Raw genomic sequence first — 24,137 nt, 5'->3', positions numbered from 1 at the left:
TGACCATTCGAGTAGTGGCAGAAAAAAGATACAGATGCAACAGTGTGAAGGAGACAGAGGTTGGAGGGAGCCAGTAAGAGGAGGATAGTTAATAAGACAAAAAGATTTTGACTCCACCATATTGATAACAGCTGTATGTGGGGAGCCTCCAAACACATGAGAATTGAACTCTCCATATTAAATTAAAATCTAAATTAAATTTTAAAAAATCATGGCAGCACAACACGTGGCCTCGGAGTCTCCAGGGGGAGGGACCATAAACGCCCCCACCTTCTGCCCCTCTCCCGGTGACGTCTCGAGCTCCTGGAACCACTGTCTGACTCTCTTCTACTTCATTTCAGCAACATTCGTGGCCTTTCCTCTACCTTTCGCTCTGTTAAGCACCACCTCTCCTTCTCTAAACCTCACCTTCTTTTTCTAACTGAGACTCAGCTGTCTGAGGCAACTGACAGCAGACCCTTTTCTGTATCCTCCTACTTTCTCTATATTCACTTCAAAGCCAAAGGTGGCTGTTGTGTTTATATATGCAACGACTTATCTTGCTTTCGTGTTCCTGAACTCGATTCTTCTAAATTCTCTGCACTCTGGCTTTGGCTTTCCTGTCATTCTCTGACTAAATATATCTGCACTGTTTACTTATCTCCTAAGTCTACTGACTATCAAAAATTCTTTGACTATCTTACTTCTACGATGAAATGCATTCTATCCATTTCTCTTTAATTTGAAATCTCCATTCTAGGAGATTTCAATGTTCACCACCACCTTTGGCTCTCCTCTCTTTTCACTGATCCACCTGGTGAACAAGCCTACACCTTTTCTATCCCTAATGACCTAGAGCAGATTGTACAGCACCCTACCTGCATCCCTGACTGCCTTGGAGACAGCTTCAACATACTTGACCTCTTCCTCACAACTAATCCTTCTGCTTACACTGTTAATCTTTTCTCTCAGTTTTGCTCTTCTGATCACAACCTTGTCACCTTAACCTGTCCTATCACTCCGGTACAGTCTGTAGACCCTCCAAAGAAACGTCGTCTGTGGCACTTTGGAGCTGCAGATTGGGAGGCCTTCAGGCAGTACTTCTTTGATTTTCCCTGGAATGTTTATTGCTTCCATGGCCGGGAGCCATCTGAGTGTCCCTTGCGCATTACGGAGGTTATTCTCTCGGGCATGGAAGCATACATTCCTTTCTCATATCCTTTGACTAATGCAAGAAAGCCTTGGCTTACTCATGCTTGTTCTAATGCTGTCCGCAACAAGGAGAGGGCCTATAAAAGGTACCGGAGCCAACCCACCCCTAAATCACATTTTTCATACGTTTATGCCCGGAATTGTGCTAAGTCTGTTCTTCACTCTGCTAAAAATAATTCTATCCGTAATAAATGCTCTCAACACTCCAACTCGAATTCGTCCCGCTCCTTCTGGCACCTTGTCAAAAACCTCTCTAACAACTTTACCTCATCATCCTTCCTACTATTTCTAATCTGATGGCTCTGTTGCTCTTTCTTCTATTGATAAAGCAGATATCTTCGCTCAGACTTTCTCCTCCAATGCCACCTTAGACAATTCCGATGCTGTTCCTCCATCACTTCCCCGCTCTGACTTCCTCATGGCTGACATCAAAATTACTTCAGCTGATGTATTTTCTGCCATCACAGGCCTGAGTACTTATAAGGCATATGGGCCTGATGGAGTCCCTCCTGTTGTTCTCAAGAACTGTGCTTCTGTGCTTACACCCTGCCTAGGCAAACTCTTTTGCTTTTGTCTGTCAACTTGTATCTTTCCTTCTCGCTGGAAGTTTGCTCTCGTTCAGCCAGTCCCAAAGAAGGGTGACCATTCCCAACCCTCTATCATCCAATTGCTTTAATATCCTGTATCTCAAAAGTTTTTGAGTCAACTTAATAGAAAAATTTTAAAACATCTTTCCTATCACAACCTTCTTTCTGATCGTCAGTATGGGTTCCGTCAGGGATGCTCCACTGGCGATCTTCTCACCTACCTTTCAGACTCCTGGTCATCCACCTTTCGGGACATTGGCGAAAGCTTTGCCATTGCACTTGACATCTCAAAGGCTTTCGATCGAGTCTGGCATAAATCTGTAATTTCCAAACTGCCCTCTTACGGTTTCTATCCTTTTATCTGTGCTTCATCTCTAGCTTCCTTTCTGGTCGTTCTATAGTCGCTGTTGTAGACGCCCATCGTTCTTCTAGATCTATTAACAGTGGTGTTCCTCAGGGCTCTTACCTATCACCAATTCTATTCCTTTTATTCATCAATGACCTTCTAAGCTGTACATCTAACCCTATCCACTCATACGCTGATGACTCCACCCTTCACGTTTCCATTCGGTTCCCGCAACGTCCATCTCAACCGTTACTTAAGCAAACAATGGATGAGGCTATGGCACACCTAATGTCTGACTTGGCTTGTATCTCTGACTGGGGTAAAAATAATCTTGTTGTTTTTAATGCAACAAAGACTCAGTTTTTACACCTATCAACCTGACAAAATCTTCCACAGGTGTTCCCACTAATCTTTAATAATATTCAGGTTAATCCTGCATCATCCTTGAACATGCTTGGAGTTTCATTTACTCGGGACTTATCTTGGAAAGATCATATTACATCTCTTGTAAAATCTGCCTCCAAGATATTAGGTGTGCTAAGCCGACTCCGTTCCTTCTTTACCCATGCACAATTGTTGACTCTATACAGGGTTTTTTTTCCCACCCCTGTGTAGAGTACAACTCTCATGTGTGGGGAGGCTTCCCACATACAGCTCTTCTTAATAGGGTGGAGTCAAAGGCTTTTTGTCTCATTAACTCTCTTCCTCTTACTGACTCCCTTCAACCTCTGTCTCTTCGCCGCATCTTTGCATCTTTATCTCTTTTCTATTGCTACTTCAATGGTCACTGCTCCTCTGAACTGTCTGCATGCATTCCTCCACCTCTACGACAGCCGCGTAGCACCTGTCTAGCAGCAGACGCTCATCCCTTTTCTGTCCAACTCTCTAATGCAAGATTTAACCGTTACTCCCAGTCCTTCATTTATGCAACAGGTCAACTCTGGAACTATCTCCCTCTGTCTGTATTTCCTGCTTCCTATGATCTCCGGTCTTTCAAACGCAGTGTGTCCAGGCATCTCGAAATGATCAGAGCTTGAATTTGGCTCTTTCATGTACTTTGTTTTTCTCTTGGAAGTAAAAATTTTTCGGGCCCACGGCCTTTGGTTCCTTCTTCATCACATAAATAAAAAAAAATATGGGCGAACAAAACTCCCATATAAAGTCAACAACTGTGCAGGGATGAAGAAGGCATGGAGTTCGCTTAGCATACCTGTTCTCATGGAAGCAGATATTACAAGAGAGGTAATAAGACCTTTCCAAAATATATCCAGAGAGGATGAAACCCCAAGTATGTTCAAAGATGGCGTAGGATTGAGTTGCATATTGTTAAAAGTCAAAGGATACTCTTGCCGTAGATATTGAAGGGTTCAGAGATGCAAGAACTAAGTTTTTTTTTTTTTTTCAGGCATTAAAATAACAATAATTTTACCCCAATCAGAGATATGAGCCAAGTCAGGCACTGTCATAACCTCATCCCTTGTTTATTGAAGCAGCTGTTGAGATGGATGCTGCAAAAATCGAATGGAAAGGTGAAGGGTGGAGGCATCAACATTAGTAGATAAGGTTTGATACACAGATCTGAAGGTCACTATTGAATAAAAGGAAGAGAGTTGTCGACGGGAAGGAACAGAGTTGTTGATGTGACAGAGCCCAGAGGAACACCACTACTGACATCTCTAGGAGAAGAGTGGTGACCATCTAAAACAGCAGCTATAGAGCTTCCAGAACGGAACTTACAGATGAAAGCACAGATAGAAAGACAGAAACCATAAGAGGAATGCTTGGAAATTAAAGATTTATGCCAGACTCGATCGAAAGCTTTTCAGATGTCAAGTGACATGACAAAGCTTTTGCCAAAGCCCTGAAAGGATGATGACCGGGAGTCTCAAAGGAAGGTGAGAAGATCGTCGGTAGAGCATCGCAGGTGGAGCCCATATTGACAATTGGAAAGAAGGTTCTGAAAGGGATGATGCTTTACATTTTTTTGGTTAAGAATAATGTCAAAATTTGTGGAAATATTGGATATTAAGCAATTGGGCGATAGTTGGAGGGTTAGGGATGGTCACTTTTCTCTGGGACAGGCTGAATGTGCCAAACTTATAGGAAGAAGGAAAGGTACAAGTCGACAAAGACGAGATTACGTAGGCAGGGTGTACAGTAAACACAAGAACAATTCTTGAAGACAACAGGCGGGACTCTATGAGGCCCATATGCCTTGTTAATATCTAGGCCGGTGAGGAGAGAAAGTTCATTAACCCATTAGTGACCACAGTTCCTGTGCGAGGGATTTTGCCAGACTGGTGCTAAGTGTACCGCCCTCCTCCTGTCGGCTCGTAGTCGCGAAGCTCATAGGTCCCTACCCCTGGGTTTCCTTTCTTATTAAATTTTGAAAAGGTCCAGTTCCGTCCACTATATTGGACGCTGGGCACCAGTGGGTTAACTGAATACATTTTAATGTCATTCATGGGGTCATGGATGGGGGAGAGGAGTGATGAAGGAACAGTACGGGAATCATCTGAGGTGGAAACGGAGGAGAGAGTCTGAGGAAAGAGTTCTGCTTTTTTCAGTATAAAAAAAAGAAAAAAAAAACAGTTACAGAACCATCAGAGCAGAGGAAGGAGGGAAGAATGATGAAGCAAACTTGCTAGAAAGGTTTGTGGCAGTGTCAAAAGGGGCAGGAAGAACGTAAGTCAGTACTCAGTGGGCAAGTAGAGTACAGCAGTCATGGGTTGTTGTGAAAGGTTGTGATATTTTAATATCTGGACCATCAGGAACAATATCCAGGTGTAGAACCTTGGAAACCAACTACCATAAGCTAGGAATCCAGTATGGCATCCAGGATGGCTGCCATAGCCATAAAGGTTCTTAAGTTGGTTTTAATGAGCAGTAATATAAAGTGTAATACAGGTTTTATGTTTTTTTAGGAATTCAGTTTTAATAATTTCAAAGTAATTTAACACAACTTTTCAGTAAAATCAACTGCTGTAAGCTCGAACTTCAAGAAAATGTCCAAGATGGCTGCCCTATTTATAAATGTTCATAAGTTGGTCATATTTGCACTAATCAAGTCATGTGAAGGCTATAATGGAAGATACAGGCATAAGCAGTTGTGAAAGATTGCCACTGTACGACAGAACATGTACATTAATGACTGATGTCATGCACTGGGTTCATTGTTTGTCATTTGTGAAAGATGAAAAATTCTTTGCCATTGCACTTAGATACAAACAACCATTTCTCAGTGAAGTCCCAGCTAATGCAATGACTATTCACCTGTGTTTTGATCACTACAGAAGTCCAACTATGAAGGAAGCGACAAGACAGATGAGGTTGGGTACGCCAAAAACAGTAAAAATATTTGATGATTCAGACCAGTACAAAGCACCAGATCCCTCAGAATTCATTGCTTGATGCACAAAGAAAACACGGTTACTTGCCAACCTGTGTGATAAATGATGTCAAGATGAACTCCAGTCTTCAAGTTCTGGTAGCACCAAAATTTATCTGGGTGGTGGTTTCAATAAGTTAACAAAGTAATGTTGCAGAATGGAATGTAACTGCAGTCCCTGCCCTTGAATCAACACATAAAGAGGCAGACACTCGTTTATTTCACATGCCCACACAGATGCCTCTCACTTCCGTTTGTTCACAGTCTAAGTGGCAGGGATACCACCAGCATTCTCTTTTATACCAGCAAAAAGAGATGGTTGGCAGCAAGTAAAAAAATTCAGCTGGATACTTTGAAAGACTTTGCCAGTGACGGTAATGCTATCATAACCGTAGTTGTTATCAGTCAGGCTAGGAAGTTACTTGTCACCGTCTACAGAAAGAATGCCGAGATATTGGATATCTCTTTGAGTGAGGTTCACATAAAACTGTTTTTTACCAACAAGACCACTCTTCTGAAGCTCCTTCCACCTACTGAGGATACTTTTATGCAGCATCTGAAACGTTCTGCCTTGGCAACAATCACTGACAAGACAGCATACACTGCAGAGCCTTGCATTCCTTCGTTGGATGAATATGGATGGACAGTAGTGCAAGCAGAACTTATGTCAGTTCCAGTGATGGCAGAATTGTGATCACTAGCAATATTGCATCTCCTTCTTGCGGCTGCAGCAAAGGCTGTTTAAGTAATTGTTCATGTGCCAAAGGGAATGTTCCCTGTTATCTTGTCTGAAGATGCCGTGGATCTCCAGAGTGCTGGTCCAGAGCTCAGTACTTCTAGGAAATTGAGGACAGCTCTGACTCTGATGAGATTTTCTATGAATATTGTATTTCCTTTTTCTCAGTCTGAATAGGATTATCTCTGTATTGGACTAAATCTCAGTGTAAGTTATTTTAATAGTTATAATGGTTCCGTTATATCTTATTCACAATAAGTTGTGTTGTGGTGTGAGGATGAACTGTTTAATTGAATATTATAAATAATGATATAAGAGCTTATGTTCATAACATGTTCAATTATTTACATTCCTCACGTGTTTGCTGTTTATATACCCTATAATTGTATTTTTGCTGTATTTCTTAGTCATTACAAGTGTGTAAACTTCTGAAGGGAAAAAATGTGTGGGTCATTTTAATAAATAATTAAATCTATAAAATGGTTTTTAATTATGAACATTTATTATTTTCTAATTCTGAACACAAATAACACAATATAAAAGACCATAAAAACAAACTAAATATGATTATGTACGATTTGACAAATTACCGTCGTATAGTAAAACAGATAGGATCAGCAGTCATCTTTGATGCCATCTTGGATTCCCAACGTACAATAGTTGGTTTTCATGGTTGTGCATCAGGTATTGTTCCTGATGGTTCAAGGATTAAAATGGTAGGCCATAACCTATAATAACAACACATGTGCGGTTGACAAGAAAAAGTATCATTTGCTCCCTGGGCTGGGTGAGTTCAGAGCCTTTATTACGAATGAGATTATTCCTAGCAGAGCGAAGAGCAGACTTTGCATGGTTCTGGGCGGCGACATGAAAGAGGTGAGATTCAGGGATGAGGTGGTTCTATTACCTATTGTAGGCCTTCTTTTTGTGGACAACATTAGGGCAGGCGTCTTTAAACTTTTTTTTTTTTTCATTAGTCACTGGATAAAAGAAAGTATAGTTTCATGGTCGAATGAACAACATCCAAAATGCGTGAGACATAATCACTTGGCTCTCAGCCATGGAATCAATAATTATTCCCGGGAAAATCGTAGAACTACTACCTGAGGGCCTCCCAATCAGCAGCTTCAAAGTGCCACAGCCACCGCTTCTTTGAAGGGTCCTCAGGCCTTACTGGAACAACAGAACAAGTTAAGGTGATAAGGCTGTGATTGGAGGAGCTCAACAGAGAGAAAGGATTAACAGCATAAGCAGAAATCGTAAGGAAGAGACCAAGTATGTTGGAACTCTCTCCAAGGCGGCCCTGGATACAAGTAGGGTGTTGTACAAGCTGCTCGTAGTTAAAGGGTAGAAAAGATGTAGGCTTGTTCACCAAGTGGATCAGTGGAAGAAGAGGAGAGCCAAAGATGGTGGTGAACATGGAGATAATCTAGAATTGAGATTTCAGAGAATGGATGAATTGATAGGATGTGCAAGTAAGCGAGTCGAAGAACTTTTCATTGTAGAATTGGGGGATGAGTACACAACACATATACTGTATATTTAGTCGGAGAATGAGAGGAAAGCTGAAGCCAAAGAATACAGAATTAAGAAGATTCAAGTTCAGGAACACGAGAGCAAATTATATTGCTGCATACATAAACACAACAGGCAGCTTTGACTCTGAAGTGAGAATAAAGAGAGTTGGAAGATACAGAGAAAGGTTTGCTATCAGTCGCCGCAGACAGCTGAAGTATCAGTGAGGAAGAGGTGAGGTTCAGAGCTCGAGAGATCAAGTTCAACAGAGAAAAAAGTAGAGGAAATGCCATGAATGTTGCAGAAATAAACAAGGTAAGAGTCAGACACTGGTTCTATAGTTCCAACCCGGATAGTAAACATCACAAATATATAAAACTTTATTAAATAAAAACACAAACCATGTAGACTGTCAGTACCCTGTAAACGAGTCGCAGCATTCGAGGTCTATGAAAAGAACATAGTATTACAAGTACAGAACATAATATTAAAATCACACAACACAACATAACTTTTCTTGACAAAGGATAGAACGAGCCTGAAGAAGTGTAGGTTGAGAGTTGGAATTGCTTGCTGGCCTCGCTGCCTCGCTTGTCACCCTTTTACTGTACACACAAGATTCTAAGTCTCAAAGATTCTCATATCTACATAACCTCATTGCTCAGTGACTTGATACACAAGTTTTTCCCACCAAGTAACAAACTACCTGAACACATATACACACGTGACCGTTGGTAGCATGCGAGTGTATGATGGGAATACTGGTTGGTCAGGCTCACCACAAACTCCCCCCCCCCACCTCAGGTCGTCGTAAAGGTTGGTGCCTAGATAAACGCCCCCGCGTTGGGGGAGACGCTCCCTCAGCGATTACTGACGAAGTGTATATCTCAATGGGACAGGAGACCCTTCTGCTCCTCGTCACAATAGCATGAGCTGGTTGAGGCTTAGCAGTGTGGGTTCCAGGTGTTGCAACATGGTCTGACAACAAATGTCTATGATTAGTGGAAGGTCACTGATTTGATACAGGATCAACTTCAGGTGGTAGAGAAATACAAATTTGCATGAGTGTCTGAGGTGTGGGTTGAGTAGTTGGGGAGGAAATAGGTGCTAGAAAAACTGCAGGTGGGGGCACTCATCATCCAATCACTCGATGTAGTGCTACTCTAGGGTGTCTGCCTCTTCCTCTCCTCCATCCATCTTTCCATCCATCCTCTTCTGTCTTTCTTTCCTTCATTCTTTCCTTGTCCTTCTGCCTATGGGTGGCTTTACACTCTCTCTTCTGTCTTTCTTTCCTTTATTCTTTCCACTTCCTTCTGCCTGTGGGTGACTACACAGAGGGACAAGCCTAATGATTTCCTGTACACCAGGGAACCATTTAATACGCTGGTTGGTAACCATATAAACAAATTTTGGTACCTGGTGGTTTAGTGGGTAATTACGGCGCTCCAATCGGATTGAGCTGGTGAAGGTTTATATCCAAGGGATGGTTGGGGTTTATAGCTCAAGTAATGCCACTCAGGGATGAGTGATGCTGGTCACTCTCATCTTAAATGTCAGGACCAACTTGCCCAGCCCCGGGCTCCTACGCTCCTTATGGGGCAATGTAGGATTGGATGATGTATGAATGAATGATTTAGCCTATCCACAGAAACAGTTTGTCGACGATTACCACACTGGATAGTGGAATGCTTACTCGATCTTTTAACAACTTCATTAGGGCCATCATAAGTATGCTGAAGTGGGCGTCGATTAACATCATGACGTTGCCACACATACTTGCAACCGACCAAAGTAAAGAGAACATGACATGACTAACGTGGTACCTGACGGAGAGGTACTGGTTACTCTCTAGTGACGGTTTCCTGAAGAACTAGTAATTTCAAAAGTTCTCAGGGATAGCTGAGATGGTGGATACTCCAGGGAACCGAATGAACCGACCAAAAACGAGCTCTGCCAGACTGGAGTGTAGGTCTTCTTTAACTGCAACCCTGAGCCCCAGTAGAATAAGTGACAACGCATCAGCCCATAAATACTTTCATGGTTGTGTCCTGAGATTAACCTTTAGATGCCAGTGAAACTTCTCAACCATACCCGTACCCGATACTGCTGCGGCTGTGTCTTGAGAGCATCCTTTAAATGTCGATGAAACCGCTCAACCATACCATTCGCCTGCTGATGATAAGACGTCGAACAGTGTCTTGCTGTTCACAGGAAAGTAAGGAGTTGGCGTCACAGGTGAGATTCAAACTGCACACCACGATCTGTAATGACAGTGTTAGGAGCACCGAATCGAGCAATCCAACCTACAAGAAAGGCCCATGCAGTTGAATTAGCTGACATATCCTGCATAGGTATTGCCTTGGCAAATCTGAAAAATCTGTCAATACAAGTGAGTAAATAGGTGTATCCTCGTGAAAGTGGCAAAGGGCCTACAATGTCAACATGTACAGTGTGAAATCTACAGGAAGGGAGGGACAATGACTCTAGTGCACCTTTGGTATGACGGTGAACTTTGGAAGCTTGACAGGAAGTGCACTGCCGTGTCCACGCACAGGTATCCCTATTAATCCCTGGCCAAACTACGCGTTGGGTAAGAAGAGGCTGTGAAGCATTAATACCAGGATGACTTAAGTTATGATTTTTTTTTTTTTTTAATGAATGAAGGAAGCAAAAACAAAGGGGAAAAAAAAGTCCATGTGCCTAAAGGCATCCTCTATTCATAAAATATTTATAACTGCTGGATTTAAATTGAAGTGGATTAAATGTTTGTGGGAAACAACTCCCAGGAAGTGATTTCCAGAGAGTAGTAGTTCTGGGAATAAATGAATTTTGATAAGCAGAGGTTCTGCATTGCGGGAGAGAGAGTGTGAGTTCATGGGCACTCCCAGCTGCCCGAGTATTTCGGGCGAAAATGTGAAGTGGAGGCACAATTGAAGCCAGTTCGTCAGAGCACTTACGGTAAAAATATCTATAAAATAATGCTAAAAAAGCAACACCTCTACGTACTGATAATGGAGGAAGGTCCTGCCAAATGGCAGGATTATTGATTAATTTAATGGCCTTATTTTTTAATTTTGTCCAACTGCCTCAATGCAATCGCTCCACATCCACTCCACAGTGGTGAACAGTACTCGATCTGAGAACGCACATGACTTCTGTATATTGTGGCCATCTGCTTGTCAGTGAAGAACTCATGAACTCTGTACATAAGTCCCAATTTTTTGGAAGCATTTTTAGCAAGGGATTTAACATAAGCTGTCCAGCTTAGGCTGGGGTTTAGAGTAACACCTAGGATATCAATTGTAGTGGATATGGGAATGTTGACATCATTTGAAATTATGTGAGAGTCTGGGGGATTCTTTCTGTTGGAGAAATTAATATATTTAGTGTTCTGAGCATTGTATGAGACCAAATTTGTTTGTCTTCAATGATTAATTTTAGAAATGTCGTGGTTCAGAAAAATTGCTGTGTTTATTTGGGAATTTATAATATCAAATTGTGTAAAGGAGGTACTAAATGTGAAAGAACTATGAAGGATCGAGTCATCAGCATAAGAGTGTATTGGGTTGTGAGTGACAGATAGGAGGTCATTTATATGAATGAGAGAGTTGGTGCCAAAACTGATCCCTGAGGTACGCCAGCATATATGGAATGAAATTGAGAATAATTTCCGTCTACCATGACCTGTATTTTTCTATTATGAAGATAAGAAGAAATCAGAGAAAGCAGTGATGCAAGGCCATAGTGTGACATCTTAGACAGTAAGGCCCAGTGCCATACTGTCAAATGCTTTTGATACATCAAGTGCTATTGTGTGTGTTTTACCGTGTTGGTCTATTGTTTTGTTAATCTGATTGGTAAGAAGGCAAAGAATGTTTACAGATGAACGTTCTTGTCTAAATCCATACTGCCGATCATTGATCAATTTATTGATTTCCAGATGCTTGATTATGTGTTTGTTAATTAGTGTCTCAAAAACTTTACCGACAATGGAAGTTATTGCAATTGGTCTATAGTTTGATGAATCAGAAGTTGCCCCCTTTTTAGGAACAGGATGGATATTTGCTTCTTTCCAAGAGGATGGAAAACTTGAGGTATGGATGCAGAAGCAGAAAAATATTGCCAATACAGAAGCCATCACTGAGGAGCAATTATAGAGTACTACTGAAAGAATTTCATCTGGACCAGTAGCTTTGTCTGCTGAGAAATTCTGTAATACAGCTTGTATGTATCTGATGTGAATCATGAAAGGAGGTATTTGAGGGGGATGAAAATCAAGTACTGGAATATTGTGATTTTCTGTATATAGGGTTGAGTTTGTTGAAAAAATGTCAACAAGAAGTTTGGCTTTTCCAAGTGGGTCACTTACTAGATTTCCACTGGGGGACTGTAATGCTGGAATGGAAGAGATGGTAGTGAAGTTAGTTTTGAATGAATTAAGGGTTGACCAGAATATTTTTTTTATCATTTGGGTTGTTTAATAGTTTGTTAGCCTGTCTATGTAAGAAGATTGATTTAGAAAGATTGATAATAGTTTTGGCATGGTTTCTTATATTTCTATAATAGTTAAAGGCTTCTTTGGTTTTGGTTCTTGTAAAAGTGTTATAGGCTATTGTTTTATGTTCTGTTACTCTAGCACAATTGGTTAAACCATTTAGGAGAATTGCATCTTTTTTCTGTAACTATGATGGGGAATGAATGTTTCCATGCCGACTTTAATGAAATCCTGTATGTAGCCCAGTGTGGAATTTGCATCTTGGGAGAAAATGGAGGCCCAAGGAACATCCATGAAAAAAATATGGAGTCCCTCCCAGTCTGCCCTGTCGTAGTGCCATTTAGTCACCACGACAGGTTCAGAGCAGGAGGGTGTGGTAGGTGTTAAAGTGGTGGCTTGAATCAGACAATGATCCGAGGATCCGAGGGGGGGCTTCACTTCGACATTATAATTATCTGAATTGGTTGTTAGAAACAAGTCCAATAGGCGGGGATTTTTATCGGGGTTACCTGGTACACGGGTGGGTTGACTGACTAACTGAGTGAGATTAAATGAGTCCACAAAGAGCTCACATTCAAGACCAGAGTCATCAGTTCTGGCTGAATAAGTGAGCCATTCAACATAATGGACATTAAAATCACCCAGAATAGTAATTCTGATGCAGTATTAATGTTGAGGACACATTTGTGATGGCAGAGAGTCAGATAAACTCGGCCCTGGAGGGGCATTAGGGGAATGATAAACATAAGAGAAATACTTAATTTTACCAAAAGAATTTAATTTGTATATGGAATTGTCGAATTACGGACAATTAAATTTAGTAATCTCCTCCAGGGCAATTTCCAATTTAGCAAGGCAACATACGCCTCCTTTGAGTCTGAAATTTTGAATCAAGATATAACCAGGAAAATTAAATCTACCTAAATCAGAGGTGGAGCTTACTTGTGTCTCTGTCAAAAATAGCAGATCAGGGAATTCAAACTGGAGGAAATTTTGAACAGAGTTGATGTTGGATTGAAGTCCCTTAATACTGCAAAACGATATTTTACTGCACTGACGAGCAGATTTAGGGTGCTGCAACACTGGAGGTGCCACAAACGCTTGATGACGACCGGGAGGGCCCTGTGCAGACGACCCAGCCCTGCCGGTGGTGGTCACCCAAGAAACCACCGCACTAATTCCCAGTATAGCAGCAGCCATGGTTCTTTTTATGGAGGGGGGGGGAGAGCAGGGATGTGTTGTCGAATGTGTATGATATGTAATGACAAGATTGGTGTTTTATGGAGAGAGGATAGCTGGTTTAAGGCAACGTGATATAATGTGCATGTGTGTGTTGTGTAAAGAGGGCAGCCTGATGTCCTCTGATGTTTGAGGCAGAAAGATGTGTAACCAGCTACCAAGGCCTAGGAGAGAAAATGGAATCCAGGCTATTCCCTGAGTCTTCCGTTACCTTGGCGGTAGTACTTCCCTGGGCGAGGCTGCCTACCTGTGCTTCTCACAATGCAAAACCATTTTGTGACGATGTGAGCTGGGAATGAATGGGCAAAGTTTGTCACAAGAAACATCACATCAAAGTTTAGTCTGAGCCAGGTATATCAAATGACTGCAAGCAAAGTCCAGATCATGAAATTTTATATGCTGCCAACTCCTCATAATTCACCTGAGTGAGGGCTAACAGACTGTGGTCAAGAGCTGGTGGAAGCTGCTCACTCAGAGATGTAGAAGAGCTTAAGTTGCACTCGCTGTGAGTAAGAATCTGACTGTTGTGACAGAGAATAGATGAGAGTTTTATGATCAGTTAAAATATAGGACGAACGACCCTCTAGCCAGTGTCTAAACTGGCGAACATCTAAAAATATGGCGACTAATTCTCTGTCAAATACACCATATTTAAGCTGAGCCTTGTCTAGGTGCTGGGAGAAAAGTGCCAGTGGTATTTTAACTCCATCCCTTACCTGATGTGAAAATGCACCCACTGCTGTGGAAGAAGCATCTGTTGTTAGGGTAAGGTCTGATTCGGGGACTGGATATGCAAGGTGAGAAAGTTGTGCGACATTGTCCTTAACTCTTGCAAATGCTGCAGAAGCCTCTGGTGTACATGTTAGAGGGGCCTTAGTTGACTTTGGCAACTTGTCTGAGCAGATCATGTAGAAAATCTAAGGTTTCTGTTCACCAAAGGAGAAAGCAGTGATAGTAATTAACTATGGCCAGGAATTCTTACATTCTCTTCGGCAAAGTTGGCTGTGGATACTACTTGATAACATCGACTACCTGTGGAACAGACTGATCCCTTTCGCAGAAACTCTGTGGCCGAGGAAGTCCAGAACAGGCACTCCAACGACGCACTCAACTGGATGAATCTTGATATCATATTTTCGTAGGCGGGCTAACAGTTATCTAAGATGAGTTTGATGTTCCTCGTGATTTCTTGACGCAACCTGTATATCAACTATGTACACCACTACAAAAATCACTGTCCCTTAGAATGTGGTCCATAAAAAGCTGGAATGACTGTGTGGAATTTCGGAGTCCAAAGGGCATGATACGGCATTGAAACATTCCAAAAGGAGTGATGATTGCAGTCTTAGGAATGTCAGCTGAAAATACGGGAATTTGGTGAAACGCATGCATCAAGTCAATGTTGGAGAACACTGTCTTGCCATTTAATTCAGGTGTAAATCATGAATGTGCGGGACAGGATACCTGTCAGGTACAATGATTCTATAATCACCACAAGCTTGCCTCATATGGGGAGTAGGCTTGGAGGCCATATTGAGTGGCGACGTCCAACAGATTTTAGATGGTTTGATGTTCCCATCCTTCAAAAGTGTGTCGAATTCTTTCTTTGCTGTAGGAGAAGAAAACTCTTGTAGCAAATCACTAAACACCGTGTTAAGATGATGCTGAGTTATAACTGGTGTGAAACTTGTAAGCACAGTATCAAAAACTTTACTTTGAGATGGCTGTTGTATTAGACAGTTCTCTCCCGAACTGACAAGCAACTGAAAATGTCTGAGAAAATCCCATCCCATCAATGGCTGCTTTACATCAGCGACGATAAACATCCACGGGAACTTTTGCCGCATTCCCATATCAATCATGAATTCTGAAGAGCAGAGAGTAGCGATGGGTGCGTTGTTCGCAACCAGATAACTGAATGCAGGCGGCTTACTCCCCCAATCACGTAATGTTGGTGGAAGAATGCTCACAAATGCTCCAGTATCCACTAAAAATTTTCTACCAGATGAACGATCCTTGATGTAGAGAAGTGGTGGAGAAACATTTGATGCAGCAGGAGCAGCTGCACTCACCTGCTCCCCCTGTTCCCATTTCCAGAAAAAGAGCATGGTGGTTGGCATTGGCGAGTTTTTGTTCTAAATGCTGCTTGACACCAGCACATTCCTGATTGATTGCTGTTGGTTATGAGTGAGAAATCTTGATTGACGAGATGAAGATAGGTTGTCTACCTGTCGTTGAAATGCATCAAGACGTTGCAGTACTTACTGAAACTCTGGTGTTTCACAAGCTGATGTTACATTCGATGCTGAAGCACTGGAATCCCCCGTCCCCTGGTTGCCTATCAAACCAAGAGGTCTACTACTTGATTCGGTGAAAGAACTGTGTTGACACAGAGTGAGTGGAGCTCAAGCTGAAGCAGGGTGCGAAGTTTCGGTAGAAACACACCAGACACCACTAGGTCAGATGATTTTACTACATTAGGTGTACCAATTATGTGTGTTGAAGTGAAGTGTTGAGCCATCATTCTATCTGCCACTGCCACATACTTGCCGGGGTTTGACCATCGAGAACAGAAAGGTTGTCTTATTTCTGCTGGAAGTTTCTGGAGATGCATATAACAAAGAATGTTTTCAGGTAGTGGGGTGACACAACGAGTTAATGAGCTGCATCTTTTGCCAAAGAACAGATGGACTCCTGTCACCCAATCTGAGTTCTTGAAGGTCATGCAGATGATGGTGGTCCAGTTTCCTATAACCTGCCAGTAATACATTCTTGAGAGCAGTAAATTTATCATTACCTGGTGGCATTGTGATAACTTCTCGTATCAAAGTAGCCACCTATGGAGGAAGTGCCCCCACTAACGTGCTGAACTGCTGAGCATCAGTAGCGGACTGTGCGAAAGATAAATCTCAGTGATGAGGTAAGAACCAGCCGTTGTTCCCCCTTAATCATACTGTCTTTGCTATCCATTATGCACACAAATGTCACTCTGGGGTCACCAGTGTGGTTCCAACCCGGATAGTATACACCACAGATATATAAAAGTTTATTAACTATAAACACAAACCACGTAGACCTATTAGTACCCTCTCATCGAGTCACAGTAATCGAGGTCTATGAAGCAAACATAGTATAAGTACAGAACACAATAAGATCACACAACACAAACTTTTCTTGACAAAGGCTAGGACGAGCCTGAAGAAGTGTAGGTTGAGAATTGGAATTGCTTGCTGGTCTCGCTGCGTCGATTTGTCACCCATTAATACACAAGATTTAAAGAGTCAAAGATTCTCATACCCACATAACCTCATTGCTCTGTGACTCAGTACAGAAGTTTTTCCTGTCAAGTAACAAACTAACTGAACATGTACACGCACGTGACCGTTGGTAGTATGCATGTGTATGGTGGGAATATCGGTTTGTCAGGATCACCACAGTTCCATGCATCTCACTTGGCCATCACTGGGAGAGGGATGGGTGGTGGGGGCTTTGATGATCTCCTGCCCTTGGGACTCAGATGCTGGTTATGACGATGCCACTTTTACTGAATGTAGAATACTAAGTGTAGTGTATAATCTGCATGTAGTTTGGTGTTGACAGAGGAAATTATGTAGGACAGTATGTTGGTCTGTTTTCCGTGTTACTGAAAGAATAAAAGAGTACAGCAAAGGAGGATGGTCAGAAGCTAGTCCCCAGGGCTGATGAAACGGGGGCTCCAAGCTCTCACTGTGATCAGCTCTCAATTCCCCTTGGAAGTACCACCCTGTTCGAGTGGCACTGCAGTCTACTCTCTATAGTGGAGGTTATCCTTTCGGGGGTGCAAGTGTACACTCTCTTTTTTCAGTGAGGAAGCATCGCTAGACACGGTCCTGTCAGTCCAGCTCAATAACAATTTTCGGAAATGCAATGCCTCACCCCCGTAGATTTTAGCACCTTTAGCGAAGCCACATTGCCGCCTTAAAAATTAAGGACCTAGATCTACTGCTAAACTTCATCTTAAGACCCTGAAGGTCCTTCGTTATTCTATTACTTTTGTACTTGTTTTCAGTGTCTGGGCAATACCAAAAAGCATTACTCCAATGCTGTTCACTGCAGTGAAATAGCATTCATAATTATCTTACCCCTGAATCTCGTGCACTTCATATTCCTAGCCGGAATCGTGTTAAGTCTGTTCTTCGTCTTGCAATAGTTTCTTACAAAATAGTTACAAATATCTTCACAGGTAGAGCTATTCCCCTCCTTCTCGCACTTACTCAAAAGTTTTCAAACATTTTTCTTACTTTTTTCCTCCTCAGTATCACCAAAATGGCTTCTATTGCCATCTCTTCTGTCTACTGACTTCTGTCAGTATATCCAGTGCAGGTTCTTCATCTACCCGCCATTCTGACTTTTTAATGACTACCCTTGTTTTCAGCTAATTTGCTTTAATGCTCACGTCATTTTGCACAGTTCCTTTTTGCTAGAATTTCGCTCTCATTCATTTTGTCTCAAAGAATGAGCGTTCCTGATCCTCTGACTATAATCTAGTTTTAATCTCCAGTAATTTCGAAGACTTTGAGACCATCCTGACTGGCAGTGATTGTAGGATTTTATAACATTAGTTTCTTGTAAATAACCTTTAACCTTTCTGACTGATTCTGTCAGCGGCACTTCAACACACTGTCGAGGTGGGAGTTATGGCACCACATTGTACAGACAAAATGCTCTCACATAAATGTTACCGCCCTCCATTCTCTCCAATCTTTTTTCTCTCTCTCTCTCTCTCTCTCTCTCTCTCTCTCTCTCTCTCTCTCTCTCTCTCTCTCAAAATTACTTCCCACTTCCCACTTGCACCTCTTTTTCTTTAGGAGTAGACTGTAGCACCAGTCGAGCAGGACAGTACTCCCGAGGTGGATGGAAAGCTGATGACAGGGAGTGCTGGATCTCCCGTTTCATCAGCCCTCAGGACTAGTTCCTGACCATCCCCCTTTGCTGAACTTTTTCAGTGTCTCAGTTACACAGAGAGTAGGCCAGCATGCTCTCCAGTACAAATTTCTCTATCTATCTTCACCAAACTACATGCACAGTACACACTACACTTCCTATCCAAAATTCACCAAAATGGCATCAATTCACCCAGCCTCGGAGTCCCCAGGGGGGGGGACCATAAATGCCCCCGCCATCTGCCCCTCTCCCGGTGACGACTCGAGGTGCCTGGAACCACTGTCTGACTCTCTTCTTCTTCATTTCTGCAACATTCGCGGCCTTTCCTCTAACTTTCGCTCTGTTGAGCACCACCTCTCCTCCTCTAAACCTCACCTTCTTTTTCTAACGGAGACTCAGCTGTCTGAGGCAACTGACAGCAAACCCTTTTCTGTATCCTCCTACTTTCTCTATACTCATTTCAAAGCCAAAGGTGGCTGTTGTGTATACATACGCAACGACTTATCTTGCTCTCGTGTTCCTGAACTTGATTCTTCTGAATTTTCCACTCTCTGGCTTCGGCTTTCCTGTCATTCTCTAACTAAATATATCTGTGCTGTTTACTTATCCCCTAATTCTACTGACTATCAAAAATTCTTCGACTATCTTACTTCTACGATGGAACACATTCTGTCCATTTCTCCTTTCTCTGAAATCTCCATTCTTGGAGATTTCAACGTTCACCACCACCTTTGGCTCTCCTCTCCTTTCACGGATCCACCTGGTGAACAAGCCTACATCTTTTCTATCCTTAATGACCTAGAGCAGCTTGTACAGCACCCTACCCGTATCCCTGACCGCCTTGGAGAGAGCTCCAACATACTTGACCTCTTCCTCACAACTAATCCTTCTGCTTACTCTGTTAATCTTTTCTCTCCGTTGGGCTCCTCCGATCACAACCTTATTACCTTAACCTGTCCTATCGCTCCAGTACGGCCTGCGAACCCTCCAGGGAAACGTCGTCTCTGGCATTTTGGAGCCGCGGACTGGGAGGCCCTCAGGCAGTACTTCTTTGATTTTCCCTGGAATGATTATTGCTTCCATGGCCGTGAGCCATCTGAGTGTGCCTTGCGCATTACGGAGGTTATTCTCTCGGGCATGGAAGCATACATTCCTTTCTCATATCCTTTGACTAACGCAAGAAAGCCTTGGTTTAATCACGCTTGTTCTAATGCTGTCCGCAACAAGGAGAAGGCCTACAAAAGGTACCGGAGCCATCCCACCCCTGAATCACATAATCTTTACGTTTCTGCCCGGAATCGTGCTAAGTCTGTTCTTCGCTCTACTAAAAATAATTTCATCCATACTAAATGCTCTCAACTCTCCAACTCGAATTCTTCCCGTTCCTTCTGGCACCTTGCCAAAAATCTTTCTAACAACTTTACCTCATCATCCTTCCCTCCTCTTTTCTACTCTGATGGTTCTGTAGCTATTTCTTCTACTGATAAAGCAGATCTCTTTGCACAGACTTTCTCCTCCAATTCCACCTTAGACGATTCCAGTGCTGTTCCTCCATCACTTCCCCCTCTGACTTCCTCATGGCTGACATTAAAATTTCTTCAGTTGATGTATTTTCTGCCATTACTGGCCTCAGTACTAACAAGGCATATGGGCCTGATGGGGTCCCTCCTGTTGTTCTCAAAAACTGTGCTTCTGTGCTTACACCCTGCCTAGGCAAACTATTTCGCCTTTGTCTGTCAACTTGTACCTTTCCTTCTTGCTGAAGTTTGCTCTCATTCAGCCAGTCCCAAAGAAGGGTGACCACTCCTAACCCTCCAACTATCGTCCAATTGCTTTAACGTCCTGTATTTCAAAAGTTTTCGAGTCAATTCTTAATAGAAAAATTTTAAGGCATCTTTCCTATCACAACCTTCTTTCCGATCGTCAGTATGGGTTCCGTCAGGGACGCTCCACTGGCGATCTTCTCACCTACCTTTCAGACTCCTGGTCATCCTCCTTTCGGGACTTTGGCGAAAGCTTTGCCATTGCACTTGACATCTCAAAGGCTTTCGATCGAGTCTGGCATAAATCTTTAATTTCCAAACTGCCCTCCTACGGTTTCTATCCTTCTATCTGTGCCTTCATCGCTAGCTTCCTTTCTGGTCGTTCTATAGCTGCTGTCGTAGACGGCCATCGTTCTTCTCCTAGATCTATCAACAGTGGTGTTCCTCAGGGCTCTGTCCTATCACCAACTCTCTTCCTTTTATTCATCAATGATCTTCTAAGCTGTACATCTAACCCTATCCACTCATACGCTGATGACTCCACCCTTCACCTTTCCATTCGGTTCCCGCAACGCCCATCTCAACAGTTACTTCAAGAAACAAGGGATGAGGCTATGGCACACCTAATGTCTGACTTGACTCATATCTCTGACTGGGGTAAAAATAATATGGTTGTCTTTAATGCATCTAAGACTCAGTTCTTACACCTATCAACCCGACAAAATCTTCCACAGCTATACCCACTGATGTTTAATAATATTCAGATTAATCCTGCATCATCCTTGAACATGCTTGGGGTTTCATTTATTCGGGACTTATCTTGGAAAGATCATATTACATCTCTTGTAAAATCTGCTTCCAAGAGATTGGGTGTGCTAAGCCGACTCCGCTCTTTCTTTACCCCTGGACAATTGTTGACTCTATACAGGGGTTTTATCCGCCCCTGTGTGGAGTACAACTCTCATGTGTGGGGAGGCTCCCCACATACAGCTCTTCTCAATAGGGTGGAGTCAAAGGCTTTTCGTCTCATTAACTCTCCTCCTCTTGCTGACTCCCTTCAACCTCTGTCTCTTCGCCGCACTGTTGCATCTTTATCTCTTTTCTATCGCTACTTTAATGGTCACTGCTCCTCTGAACTGTCTGCTTGCATTCCTCCACCTCTACGACGGGCGCGTAGCACCCGTCTAGCAGCAAACTCTCATCCCTTTTCTGTCCAACTCTCTAATGCAAGAGTTAACCGTTACTCCCAGTCTTTCATTTATGCAACAGGTCAGCTCTGGAACTGTCTCCCTCTGTCTGTATTTCCTTCTGCCTATGATCTCCAGTCTTTCAAACGTAGTGTGTCCAGGCATCTCAAAATGATCGGATCTTGAATTTGGCTCTGTATTGTATTTTGTTTTTCTCTTGGAGGGAACTATTACTGCAGGCTCATGCCTTTGGTTCCTTCTTCCTCGCATAAAAAAAAAAAAAAAAAAATTACCTTAGCCTTGGAACTGTAGTATGTATCTCTGTTTACTTCTTGTGTTCAGCTAGTCAAAGAGTGTTCGTAAATTAACCCAAAACTCTGTCACACGTTCATGCTGAGATCAACGCATGATGCCTCCTTCTTCTTCCAAGGCAATAGTTTTCGGAATTATCTTTTCATGTTTTTGCTTTTTTAATTTTTATTAATGATTTTAACGCGTTTTGATCGATTTTGAGACTAAATTTTGTTGCATACCAACCCTACCCGTACAAGAGTGTGAAGTAATATGTGAAATAAAATCAACAAAACAGATCGAATCGCCAGAAGCCAGATACGGAATAAAATCCAAATCGATCGAAATACGTTAAACCTCCTTTCCCAGTTACCCAAACTTAAATTAAACTTGGAAATTGCTGAAACCTTGAAAAGCAGCTTGAATGTAGTTTAGGCCTCTTCAACCGTCTCTGCACCACTGGGAATGGGAGATATCGCAGAGTGATAGTTGCGCATCATGATCAGAGAAGTTACTTACGGGACTATATTGAAATCTCCATAAAGACGCATTTGCATCGAAAGTACCATAGAGATAGCCCCCCTCTCCTTAAATTTGGGAATATAATGTAATAGGGCATACTGAAATAACAGATGGGTGTCGGTGCAATGAAGGAAAATTAATCCCCTGATTTCCTATCGCACCTGATACAACGACTGTCAAGTTATTGTGATTACCTAGGTCCATATTATGGCTCGCTGCATCTGTCACCCAACCAAGCCATCTTTACTTCATAGGACTGTCTCTCTGTTCTCACATTCACCTCCCCAACTTTTCTCCCCAGCTTGCTGACATCCGTGGAATTAATACTCGGAGTCACCTGTTGCACAGTAATGAGTCCTGAATAATTTTCTTCGTTGAACCCACCCACTTCCCACTTTCTTCTTTTCTCTTCTGCTTTTCTTCCAACTTTAGACAATAAAGGAATCACAACGAACCACATAGTTGTCTTCGTCCACACTGTTGGACACAGGACAGATGTCAGAGAGGTTACGGGTAACATTGGCTTCTGTCCTGGTGCCCACCATGGCCACGATGGCGATTGAGAGATTGACCCGTACCATGAAGGCCAGCGCCAGTCCCAGGAACATCAGCAGACCCAAGGTATGTCGTGCACCCCAACCATTCACTGTTAAAGAACAAAGGATTATAAAAGTGTGTTTCTCCTTCTTGGTGTTCTTGAAAAAAATCAGTTTGTTTTAAGCCTTTAAGATACCAATTCTACACTGTCAAATACCAAACCCTGAATGTGATATCCATTTTATTTCATAACAATAATGGTAGATCATAGCATCCGTGTGGTTACATTTGATGGTTCCTGGAGAGTAGACTGTGTAAAAACAGAAGAGAAAGTAATACACATACTATTCAAACAGTGCACCGTCCCTATCTTTCCATTCACCACTTCAGCCGATCCTCTCTACTCCTCTTTGTTTCTCCCCCATACTCCTCTTTTCCTAAGTGAACCTGACTTGACTAAATGTACTTAAAGTAATATTGGTGGATTTAAATAGATCTGAATGGCTCTGAATGGCATTCAGTGGACCTTACTGGAGTGATGTGAACTGACAGAGTCTGACTTACTGTAAATGAGCCTGATGTACTCTGACTAGACCTGAAGTGACCTGAATAGACCTAACATGAGTAACTGGACCCTGGACCTAAGCTGAAGCTGATAAACATGACTTGGCATGCATGGGTCTGTATAAATTGGAATTAATGCATCTTCGCCTCAAAAGAAAAAAAAAATAGACCTGGTCCAGAAAAGTCATAAAAAAACCTAAATACTTTAAGTAAACTTCAACATATGTGAATGGATATTATTGGATGTTTAGCCTTTAACCGCAGGGGGTTCCCGGCCGCTGCCCACTCCTCCCTATGCGGATTTCCGAGATATTGGAAAAAATACCCTTAATTTAAACCCTAGTATCTGCCAAACTATAATAGCTAGAGAATTAAATAAGTTCACAAGACTCATGAACTCTTCCTCTTTCCAATGAAGTTGTCCCTAGGTCTCTAGGTGTTCCCGTCGATGAGTAAGGATGAGTTGAAGACGAGTGATTTTTCACGTTTTGGTGGGCGGCTCTGACGGTGGCTAGCGTTGGCAGCACTGACTAGAGTCGTGATTGTACCACTCCCCGTGCTTCCCTGGATGGAATGCAGAAAATTCCACTCGTTTTTCTACTTATCTTTACTCACCGTTGCAAGAATGAGTCATCACCCTGTCCATGTGGCTCCCCCAATGGTTTACTGCCCACTCCATCATGCCACTATGCCCAGTGCTTGTGTGGGAAAGGAAATCTGTACTCACTTCTTCTGTAAATAATAATATTTCCCATTTACTAAGACTGAAATACAGCATAGTGTCCCTTGGAACGCCCAACCACCTCCACCAGGGATTCAGCATAGTGCCCCAGTAAACTCCAAGACACCCCCA

General features: G+C 42.5%; 1 pseudogene; it reads right to left on the bottom strand.

Annotated features, from left to right (window-relative positions):
- The window catches only part of LOC145405332 (sialin-like), a 356,107-nt pseudogene extending 332,177 nt beyond the window's left edge, over nucleotides 1–23,930 (bottom strand).
- Nucleotides 23,931–24,137: the final 207 nt, after the last annotated feature.

Source organism: Coenobita brevimanus, chromosome 66, assembly GCF_032717465.1.
Source record: "Coenobita brevimanus isolate Jiangsu-jjx chromosome 66, ASM3271746v2, whole genome shotgun sequence".
NCBI classification, from domain to species: Eukaryota; Metazoa; Arthropoda; class Malacostraca; order Decapoda; family Coenobitidae; genus Coenobita; species Coenobita brevimanus.
This window is presented reverse-complemented; position numbering and strand designations above follow the sequence as displayed.